Here is an 11,960-nt window from a genome sequence, read left to right on the forward strand (position 1 = left end):
CTCAAACCAAAGCTGATACCTTCCACGAGAATAAAGCGGTGGTCCAGGGCAAACTTTGCAAATCAATGAACGACTGGTGGAAAAATATTGCAATTGACATGCAAAAAATTGCGGATCAACGCAAGTTGGGTGAATTTTTCAATTCCACTAAATCAATATAAGGCCCAATTATTCATGGCGTGGCCCCCTTTTCACCCGACAGTAACTTCCTAATTAGAGACGAAGAAGGCATCCTTCAGCGCTGGAAAGAGCACTATCATTTGCTGCTCAACCGAAACACCGAAGTCCTGGCCAGACAGCAGGTTCTTCAGCAGCCAGAACTGACCCACCTCATTTACAAATTTTCTCCATCTCTGGATGAGGTACCTACTGCCATCAAGCAGATAAAAAGTAACAAAGCCACAGGGCCTGATGGAATCTCAGCCGAGGTGTATAGAGTAGGAGGACCTCTGCTATCCAGCCATTTCCACTTTGTACTGGAAAATATATGGGAAAAGGAGGAAAACCCCAAAAAGTCTTAAAGATGCCTCTGTCGTCAATATTTATAAGAACAAGGGGGACCTGTCAGACTGAGGCAACTACCACAGGATCTCACTGATGTCCATAACTGGTGCAAGGGCTGTAACGAGAGGAATGGTTATCCGTCACTCGTTTGCTTGTTCGCGGCCCCACTAGGGGGGTAAAAGCGCCCCACTAGGGGGGTAAAAGCAGGTGAGAAGGTCGCTGCTGCCTCGTCGCACACCAGACACTATCCAGCCGTCACCACAGCTGTACTTCACCCTTGCTGTTCGATTCCAACTCTGGTTGTGTACTCATCTGAGGTTCCTGTAACTCGTGGGCTGATTCTCCAGTCCTTCACTATTCGGCTGTCAACTTTGGTCACCTCCTCCTCCTACTGCCGCGGATGCCGCGGATGCCGCGGCTGCCGCGTGATCGTCAGTTCCTCCACGCCCTATCCACCGTTCGTGCCCTGGCGTCTCTCCTGTGTGGCAAGACATCGCCCACTAATGCCGGCGCCAAGTGAGGAAGCTGTCCTGGACCTTCCCCCTGAGAGTGGATCACAGCGTTACCAGAATATTCCACCATGCTGGTTAGGAGGAAGATTCATCTGCAGCCGTAGGAAATACCTGTTCTTTGTTGTAATGATTGTTTTGTTTAAATAATTGGTTGACTCCAGTGCTGTTTATTTAATATTTGTGTGAGTGGTGTCAGAGTTAAATTACTGTGATTACTTTCGTAGTAAAGAGATGTAAATCTCTAACGGTTGTTTGTTACCCCTTGGAAACCCATGGTTCTTGACTTTCCTTTTCATAAGATCCTGATTAGGCTGGCAAGGGATTTATATCCCACAGGCCAGGCCTTTACAGCTGGCAAGATTATCGCCCAAGTCCTCCTGTAACGACTTCTTCCTGAGGCGGAAAGCTTCTTCCCATAATCTCAATGTGGTGGCGCCACTGACATGATCTTTGCTGCTGCCAGATACAGGAAAAGTGTAGAGAACAGCATTGTGACTTGTACATGGAATTCCTTGACATTACGAAGGCCTATGACTCGGCCAAAAGTCATTTTGTCTGCCTAACAAAATTCATTGCTATTGTGAGGCAACTCGACGATAGCAAGAACGGCAGTGTCCTGCACAATGGTGTCTTGATCGTAATGACGGCTAACCTGTTAAACTAATGATCCATATTACGCTTACACGTCCACAAAACCTTCTGAGTCTCCCAGTGGAAATGTCCTCCGTTCCCCCTGTTTCTTTGATGACGTCATCAAGATGTCGTATGTTTGTTGACTGTATAGTTAGGTGTAAATTCTTTCTGCTACCGAGAACCTATAAACCATTTTTTTCACCTATGATTAGCAGAGACTGATAATCATAGTGAAATTGTGGTAGGGAGGTTAACTGAGGAATGAGTTGATATTCCTGGAAAGGAAACTTTAAAATCTGCTCCACGGGTGTTGCAGCAAGACGTTGCGTGCTGGGACCTGTTGTCATCCAACCTTTTGTTATTAATTTAATTCTTGCTTTTGATAGCTCAGTCAGAGCATTGTTTCTAAAGATAATAGTAGGGAATGAAACTGAGTTCGTAGTCTCAGTTTCAAACGTCAGAGTGTTACAGTAACGTAATTCAGTGAAATGGTTGAGTAGGTGGAATCTGTGACTTTAGGGGGGGGGGGGTGGAAGGCGGCGGTTGGTTTTTCGAATCAGTGAGCCGCCACGCTTCCCTCCTGTATGTATATTATGTATGCTGTATGTATATTATGTATGTATATTGTGCATGTGCTCCATTTATATACACTATTTATTCAGCCTAGCTAGCAGCGTGTGGCAATGTATTTACCATGTCCCACATGCTTAATTAATGTGCCTGGCGACATATGGAAGCTGCTAATGTATCACTTAGCACATGTCGCCTAGAGGCTAGTTGACCCCCCATACAGAGTAAGGAGCGCCACCTTCCTTGTGTACCTTCGTTTATCCAGTAAATAGAACCTACGAAAACTCTACAGGTGTTTGTGTTCGCTCCTGTAGATAGAACTTGATACCCAGAACACATACACCTTCCACAGGTAGGTCACTCCACCTTCTCCGTGTTGTAATTCGCCATTGTTAAGTGATTTGACCTAATTAATAGTTTGATTACAAGTGTTAAAGTAACGTAATTAATGCGCTTTGAGTGAAGTATTTTATGTCATTAATGTCCCTTTGAAACGTGGAGGTTCGTTATACACCGTCAGTCAGCGCCATGCTCCTCCACCCACAGGTCCCTAACGCAGCCTAGGCCGTGTCTGTAGCGTGGATGACGCATCCACTAGTCTTGGGAGACGTCTGAGGTCCAGTGGAGTCGGGTGTCCCCGTGAACCCCGACCGTCAGAAGCTCCACTACCACCCATGGACCCCATAGGGGGTAGTATTCCCCTAACGCCCTGCCCCTGTGGTGAACCTGGATCTTCAAGCCCCAAACTTACTGCCAGCCCCATCATTGGTGGATGAGTACAGTACATAACTCGGTGGGGCTGTTGGTGTGGTGGTGTTAGTCCACCGGAATTATCGGAGTTTGTTGGAAGGTGTCACTTGGTGATGAGACTCCCAGGGTGGCCGCTGGAGTATGGCCCCTGGGGTATTGAGTGTTGTACTGGCAGGTGCCACTGGTTTTATTGGTACTAAGGTGCTGTAAGAGTTTGTGTGTGTTTTGGTGTGAGTACACCCAGTAGTGATGCAAGTAAATTGAGCCTGAGGACAGGGAACCAGGAGTTCCTATTTTGGATGCATACAACGTCTTTTCTGTAACCATTTTTGTGTTTAATAAACATTGTATTTGTATGTGGGTCTATGATTCACCTATAGTATTCACCGTTGTTCTCTCCCTAATACTCGATACTATATTTACATGTACCCATGGGCCTTCCTCTCACGTCACGCTACCAGGTCAGAGTATCAACGTAAGTTGTAAGAGTGCCAAGCCTCACAGGGGGTCAGCTTGTGTTGCGCGTTCTTACAATTGATGGCCTCAGTGGTTCAGCAATAAGTAGTAGCTACCGGCGCTCTTACAATGGCACCCAGTCTGAGTTTTTCCCCATCCAAACAGAGGTAAAACAAGGAAGTGTACTAGCCTCAACCTTCTTTTCCATTTTCTTGGCTGCCTACCTTACTCGTGCTACTGCAATTTAGCCGGCAGGTTGGACATCCAGTACCGGATGAAAGGACTTTCCAACATAAGACGACTCCAGGCAAGAACAAAGGTGTCAACCATTTCCATCACTGAACTTCAGTATGCAGACGACCTCACCCTCGTCGCTCACATTGAACGCGTCCTACAGGAGATCCTGAACACTAAGGAGATGCGTATGCACACTTTGGTTTTGAGGTGCATGCACGTAAGACTCATATTCTTTTTCAGCCAGTCCCTGGTTCAGCCACACCTTCGCCATCCATCTAGGTTAACCGTACTACCCCTCTCTAATTTTACCCACTTCAAGTATCTTGGCTTCGGTCTGTCCACCACCAAGGACATCGATGAAGAGTTTCAACATCGGATAAGATGTGCATCTCAAGACTTTGACAGACTCAGTAACCATGTCTTCAGCTATAGGGAGCTGAAATTATCTACAAAGGTGCACGTGTATCGAACAGTGTTCCTCCTCACCCTGCTGAAAGGCAGTGAGACATGGGTCACATACGGGAAGCACCACAAGACACTTGAGAACGTTCACCAACGCATTCTACGTTCCATCCTGGACGACAGTAGTCTGCAAAAGTTGTTACTCTACAGTCACCAAACGAATGGTGAACATAATGTTGACGGACAACGGAAAGGGTATAATGATAATCTTAAGATAAACCAGAAGAGTGCCAAATCGATCCCTTTACCTTGGAAACAATCACTCCACGTCGTAACGCTTGGAGGAGCACCACAGGAGGTGTCAATACTTTCGAATTAGCCCGACTGCATCCGAGGCTCCGGAAAGACGGCTCTGCCGATCCCGTATCGGCCTCTCGAGTCACCTCAGAGCTCATTAACAAAGGTGACATCCCTCATAACTCACATCATTGTGTCATAGCTGGATGATCGTCAGAGTCGATTCTGAGTAAAAGCAAGTAGTGTGATTAGAGAGAGAAACACTACTCTATATATGGGGAGAGAAGGCGTAGGAATCGTTATAAAGTATGACATTACCTACATAATTAATTAATGTATTTTTTTACTTATCAAGGTAATTTCCTGCCCGTCTCCATAAATGCAATCGGTTAATTATAAATGAGGTAATAACTTCTCAGTCTTTTATACAACAGCTGTGTGTAATTAAGAAAATTATAGGCGAGCTGTGTTATTAAAATTCACTAGAAAGAAAAAAAAGAATTATCAATCTATAATAAGGCTGTCACGGGCAGTGTAAAATTACCACTTTTAACACACACCCACACACACACACACACACACACACACACCATCCGTATGATCAACGCTCCCAAAAAATTCCTCAGTGTATAATTTATCTCAGATGATACATAATTATCTCCCTAATGCAGTAACAATGTGCAACTGGCAGGTAGTTTACAAGGTTAGTTTGGTACAGTTAACGATCATAATAGAAATTAGAGTTGACTAATTCTATCACAATAGAGCTTAAAAACAGCTCCACTTCCAAGAATTAAGAATTTATAAATACTACGTTTTCTTCTTTACTTGTTTCACGATAAATCTTCCAATTTAACTAAGATGATATTTTGAAGTATGAAGAATGAGTGACATGTAACATTCTTCTTTAACCTGTTAGCTTCTTTGTACCCAGACTTTTTTCTGAAGAGTTTGGAGTTTTTATTTACCTTAATTTGAAATAATAAGTCTGGTTCATTGATGAGACTTTTGTCCTTGAAGATATGATATTTGTTATACGGATATTTGTTATATGGAAAATAATGAACATCCCTTCACAGATAATCGCTTTCATTCAGTGTTCTATTGAATTGTTTATATACTAATGTCATTGTGATTGAATTACTGTAATTATTTTTCTAGTGTTTATATTTCTATTTATAAATCTGTATTAATTTGTTAGTTAACTTATTTCATTATTATATACCAATCGCTTCATGGTCATTTATGGATTATATATATTTCATTTCTTTGTCATTCATTCCATACAATCAATTTATGTGTCCTGAGGGCCATCGTCCCCCCTTCCTTACATCGGCTTCCCAGTTTTTAATATCTCCAAGAAAACATGATATCTGTTCAGCGTCTCTGGACCGGAAACGTTCATCTCATTTCGGCTGTTTTGATCGAGGTTTATGTAGGTGTTTTTCCTTCCATCTTCCCTTCATAGGAAAACCGACAAAGCTGTTGGAGGGGAAGAAAAAAAAAAGATGAGAAATATTAATCTTCCAATATTTCGAACTTTTCTACGGATGGTTTTATTGTGCATCCTTTACGCTATTGTTATTTTTTATTACGTTGGTTATAATACGGGGGGGGGGGATAGGTTTGGCTCTCATGTGGGTGTATGGGTGAAGTGGGATGGGTTTGGATAGGGTGGATGGGTAAAGAGATGGTTAAGGGTCGGTGGCTGGGTGGGTGGGGTGTGTGGGGGAGATGGGGGAAGACAGGTTGGGTGAGAGCGGATGGATGGTAAGGTGGTAGACGCAGCAGCGGATGAATGGCGTCATAGGGAAAGTTACTCACCTATCAGCCACATCAAGACACCCTGACTCCAGTTAGTGAGTTTTATTTCAATTTCTTCCTTACTGAACTTGTGACCAAATTATGAATTACTCTTGCCAGCCAGTGTATGCATGTGTGATCAATTACTCTTGCCTGCCAGTATATGTATGTGTGATCGCTTACTCTTGCCTGCCAGTGTATGTATGTGTGATCGCTTACTCTTGCCTGCCAGTGTATGTATGTGTGATCGCTTACTCTTGCCTGCCAGTATATGTATGTGTGATCACTTACTCTTGCCTGCCAGTGTATGTATGTGTGATCACTTACTCTTGCCTGCCAGTATATGTATGTGTGATCACTTACTCTTGCCTGCCAGCAGCTGATATGTGTGTGCGTGATCACCCTCTTGCCTGCCAGCGTGCAGTATGTGCATGATCACTTTACTCTTGCTGCCAGTGTATGTATGTGTGATCCGCCTCTTGCCTTCCAGTGTATATTGTGTGCGTGATCACTTACTCTTGCCTGCCAATGTACAGTATGTGAGCGTGATCACTTACTTGCCATATATGTAGTGTGATCACTCTTGCCTGCCAGTATATGTATGTGTGATCACTTACTCTTGCCGCCAGTGTATGTATGTGTGATCCCTTGCCTGCCAGTTATGTATGTGGATCCCTCTTGCCTCTGCCAGTATATGTATGTGTGATCGCTTACTCTTGCCTGCCAGTATATGTGTGTGATCGCTTAATCTTGCCTGCCAGTATATATGTGTGATCCACTCTTGCCTGCCAGTATATGTATGTGTGATCGCTTACTCTTTCCAGTATATGTGTGGTGTGTGATCCACTCTTGCCTGCCAAGTATATGTATGTGTGATCCTTCCTCTTGCCTGCCAGTATATGTATGTGTGATCGCTTACTCTTGCCTGCCAGTATATGTGTGTGATCCTACTCTTGCCTCCAGTATATGTATGTGTGATCGCTTCTCTTGCCTGCCAGTATATGTGTGTGTGATCGCTTACTCTTGCCTGCCAGTATATGTGTGTGTGATCGCTTACTCTTGCCTGCCAGTGTATATGTATGTGTGATCCTTACTCTTGCCTGCCAGTATATGTGTGGTGATCCTTACTCTTGCCTGCCAGTGTATGTATGTGTGATCGCTTACTCTTGCCTGCCAGTATATGTATGTGTGATCGCTTACTCTTGCCTGCCAGTATATGTGTGTGTGATCCTCTCTTGCCTGCGACCTTGCCTGCCAGTATATGTATGTGTGATCCTACCTTCCAGTATATGTATGTGAGCTTACTCTTGCCTGCCAGTATATGTGTGTGATCGCTTACTCTTGCCTGCCAGTATATGTATGTGTGATCGCTTACTCTTGCCTGCCAGTATATGTATGTGTGATCCTTACTCTTGCCTGCCAGTGTATGTATGTGTGATCGCTTACTCTTGCCTGCCAGTATATGTATGTGTGATCCTTACTCTTGCCTCGTATATGTATGTGTGATCGCTTACTCTTGCCAGCCAGTGTATGTATGTGTGATCCTTCTCTTGCCTGCAAGTATATGTATGTGTGATCGCTTACCTCTTGCCTGCCAGTATATGTATGTGTGATCCTTACTCTTGCCTGCCAGTATATATGTATGTGTGATCAATTACTCTTGCCTGCCAGTATATGTATGTGTGATCGCTTACTCTTGCCTGCCAGTATATGTATGTGTGATCGCTTACTCTTGCCTGCCAGTGTATGTGTGCGTGATCACCTCTTGCTGCCAGTGAATGTATGTGTGATCGCTTACTCTTGCCTGCCAGTGTGTGTGTGCGTGATCACTTACTCTTGCCTGCCAGTATATGTGCGTGAACCACACTCTTGACTGCCAGTGTACAGTATGTGTGCATGATCCTTACTCTTCGCCATTGTATGTGTGTGTGTGATCACTTACTCTTGCCTGCCAGTGTATGTATGTGGTCACTTACTCTTCTGCCAGTGTATGTGTGCGTGATCACCTCCTGATTGCCAGTGTATGTGCGTGATCACTTACTCTTGCCTGCCAGTGTACAGTATGTGTACGTGATCCTTAATCTTGCTTGCCAGTGTACAGTATGTGTGCGTGATAACTACTCTTGCCTGCCAGTGTACAGTATGTGTACGTGATAACTTACTCTACCCTGCCAGTGTATGTATGTGTGATCACTTCTCTTGCCTGCCAGTGTATGTGTGCGTGATCTTACTCTTGCCTGCCAGTGTATGACAGTATGTGCGATCACTTACTTTTGCCTGCCAGTGTACAGTATGCGTGCGTGATCACTTACTCTTGCCTGCCAATATACAGAATGTGTGCGTGATCACTTACTCTTGCCTGCCAGTGGACAGTATGTGTGCGTGATCACCTCTTGCCAGCAATGTACAGTATGTGTGCGTGATCATACCCTGCCTGCTAGTGGACAGTATGTGTGCGTGATCACTTACTCTTGCCTGCAATGTGCAGTATGTAGTGTCATCACTTACTCTTGACTGCCAATGTACAGTATGTGTGCGTATCACATACTCTTGCCTAATGGACAGTATGTGTGCGTGATGATTTACTCTTGCCTGCCAATGTACAGTATGTGTGCGTGATCACCTACTTTGCCTGCCAGTGTACAGTATGCATACGTGATCGCTTACTCTTGCCAGCCAATGTACAGTATGTGCGTGATCCCTTTCCTTCCTGCCAATGTACAGTATGTGTGCGTGATCGCTACTCTTGCCTGCCAGTGTACAGTATGTGTGTGTGATCACTTCTCTTGCCTGCCAGTGTATGTATGTGGTCACTTACTCTTGCCTGCCAGTGTATGTGCGTGATCACTTACTCTTGACTGCCAGTGTATGTATGTGTGATCTTTACTCTTGCCTGCAGTGTATGTGTGCATGATCACCTCTTGCCTGCCAGTATATGTATGCGTGAACCACCTCTTGCCTGCCAGTGTACAATATGTGTGCGTGATCACTTACTCTTGCCTGCCAGTGTATGTATGTGCATCACCTCGCCTGTCAGTGTTGTGTGCGTGATCACTTATGCCTGCCGTATATGTGTGTGTGATCCTTTCTCTTGCCTGCCAGTATATGTATGTGTGATCGCTTACTCTTGCCTGCCAGTATATGTATGTGTGATCGCTTACTCTTGCCTGCCAGTATATGTATGTGTGATCGCTTACTCTTGCCTGCCAGTATATGTGTGTGTGATCGCTTACTCTTCTGCCAGTATATGTATGTGTGATCGCTTACTCTTTTCGAGTATATGTATTGTGATCCTTACTCTTGCCAGCCAGTGTATGTATGTGTGATCCTTTACTCTTGCCTGCCAGTATATGTATGTGTGATCGCTTACTCTTGCCTGCCAGTATATGTATGTGTGATCGCTTACTCTTGCCAGCCAGTGTATGTATGTGTGATCGCTTACTCTTGCCTGCAAGTATATGTATGTGTGATCTTACTCTTGCCTGCCAGTATATGTGTGATCCTTACTCTTGCCTGCCAGTATATGTATGTGATCATTACTCTTGCCTGCCAGTATATGTATGTGTGATCCTTACTCTTGCCTGCCAGTATATATGTGTGATCGCTTACTCTTGCCTGCCAGTGTATGTGTGCGTGATCACTTACTCTTGCCTGCCAGTGAATGTATGTGTGATCGCTTCTCTTGCCTGCCAGTGTATGTGTGCGTGATCACTTACTCTTGCCTGCCAGTATATGTATGCGTGAACCACACTCTTGACTGCCAGTGTACAGTATGTGTGCATGATCACTTACTCTTGCCTCCATGTATGTGTGTGTGTGATCACACTCTTGCCTGCCAGTGTATGTATGTGTGATCACTTACTCTTGCCTGCCAGTGTATGTGCGTGATCACTTACTCCTGATTGCCAGTGTATGTGTGCGTGATCACTTCTCTTGCCTGCCAGTGTACAGTATGTGTACGTGATCGCTAAATCTTGCTTGCCAGTGTACAGTATGTGTGCGTGATAACTCACTCTTGCCTGCCAGTGTACAGTATGTGTACGTGATAACACTCTACCCTGCCAGTGTATGTATGTGTGATCACTTACTCTTGCCTGCCAGTGTATGTGTGCGTGATCACCTCTTGCCTGCCAGTGTGTACGTATGTGCATCACTTACTTTTGCCTGCCAGTGTACAGTATGCGTGCGTGATCCTTACTTGCCTGCCAATATACAGAAGTGTGCGTGATCACTTACTCTTGCCTGCCAGTGGACAGTATGTGTGCGTGATCCTTACCTTGCCAGCCAATGTACAGTATGTGTGCGTGATCACTTACCCTTGCCTGCTAGTGGACAGTATGTGCGTGATCCTTACTCTTGCCTGCCAATGTACAGTATGTAAGTGTCATCACTTACTCTTGACTGCCAATGTACAGTATGTGTGCGTGATCACATACTCTTGCCTGCCAGTGGACAGTATGTGTGCGTGATGATTTACTCTTGCCTGCCAATGTACAGTATGTGTGCGTGATCACCTACTATTGCCTGCCAGTGTACAGTATGCATACGTGATCGCTTACTCTTGCCAGCCAATGTACAGTATGTGTGCGTGATCACTTACTCTTCCCTGCCAATGTACAGTATGTGTGCGTGATCGCTTACTCTTGCCTGCCAGTGTACAGTATGTGTGCGTGATCACTTACTCTTGCCTGCCAGTGTATGTATGTGTGGTCACTTACTCTTGCCTGCCAGTGTATGTGTGCATGATCACTTACTCTTGCCTGCCGGTGTATGTATTATGTGATCGCTTACTCTTGCCTGCCAGTGTATGTGTGCGTGATCACTTACTCTTGCCTGTCAGTATATGTATGCGTGAACCACTTACTTTTGCCTGCCAGTGTACAGTATGTGTGCGTGATCACTGACTCTTGCCTCCAGTGTATGTATGTGTGATCACTTACTCTTGCCTGCCAGTGTATGTATGTGTAATCACTTACTCTTGCCTGCCAGTGTATGTATGTGTGATCGCTTACTCTTGCCTGCCAGTGTATGTGTGCATGATCACTTACTCTTGCCTGCCAGTGTATGTATGTGTGATCACTTACTCTTGCCTGCCAGTGTACAGTATGTGTGCGTGATCACTTACTCTTGCCTGCCAATGTACAGTATGTGTGCTTGATCACTTACTCTTGCCTGCCAATGTACAGTATGTGCGCGTGATCACTTAGTCTTCCCTGCCAATGTACAGTATGTGTGCGTGATCACTTACTCTTGCTTGCCAGTGTACAGCATGTGTGAGTGATCGCTTACTCTTGCTTGCCAGTGTACAGTATGTGTGTGTGATAACTTACTCTTGCCTGCCAGTGTATGTATGTGCGATCACTTACTTTTGCCTGCCAGTGTACAGTATTGGTGCGTGATCAGTTACTCTTGCCTGCCAGGGTACAGTATGCGTGTGTGATAACTTACTCTTGCCTGCCAGTGTATGTATGTGCGATCACTTACTTTTGCCTGCCAGTGTACAGTATTGGTGCGTGATCACTTACTCTTGCCTGCCAGTGTATGTATGTGCAATCACTTACTTTTGCCTGCCAGTGTACAGTATGTGTGCGTGATAACTTACTCTTGCCTGCCAGTGTATGTATGTGCGATCACATACTTTTGCCTGACAGTGTACAGTATGTGTGCGTGATAACTTACTCTGCCTGCCAGTGTATGTATGTAAAGGATCACTTACTTTGCCAGTGTATTGCGCATTGGTGCGTGATCACTTACCTTGCCTCCGCCAGTGTACAGTATGCGTGTGTGATCACTTAC

Source organism: Homarus americanus, unplaced genomic scaffold (assembly GCF_018991925.1).
Source record: "Homarus americanus isolate GMGI-L3 unplaced genomic scaffold, GMGI_Hamer_2.0 scaffold39155, whole genome shotgun sequence".
NCBI classification, from domain to species: Eukaryota; Metazoa; Arthropoda; class Malacostraca; order Decapoda; family Nephropidae; genus Homarus; species Homarus americanus.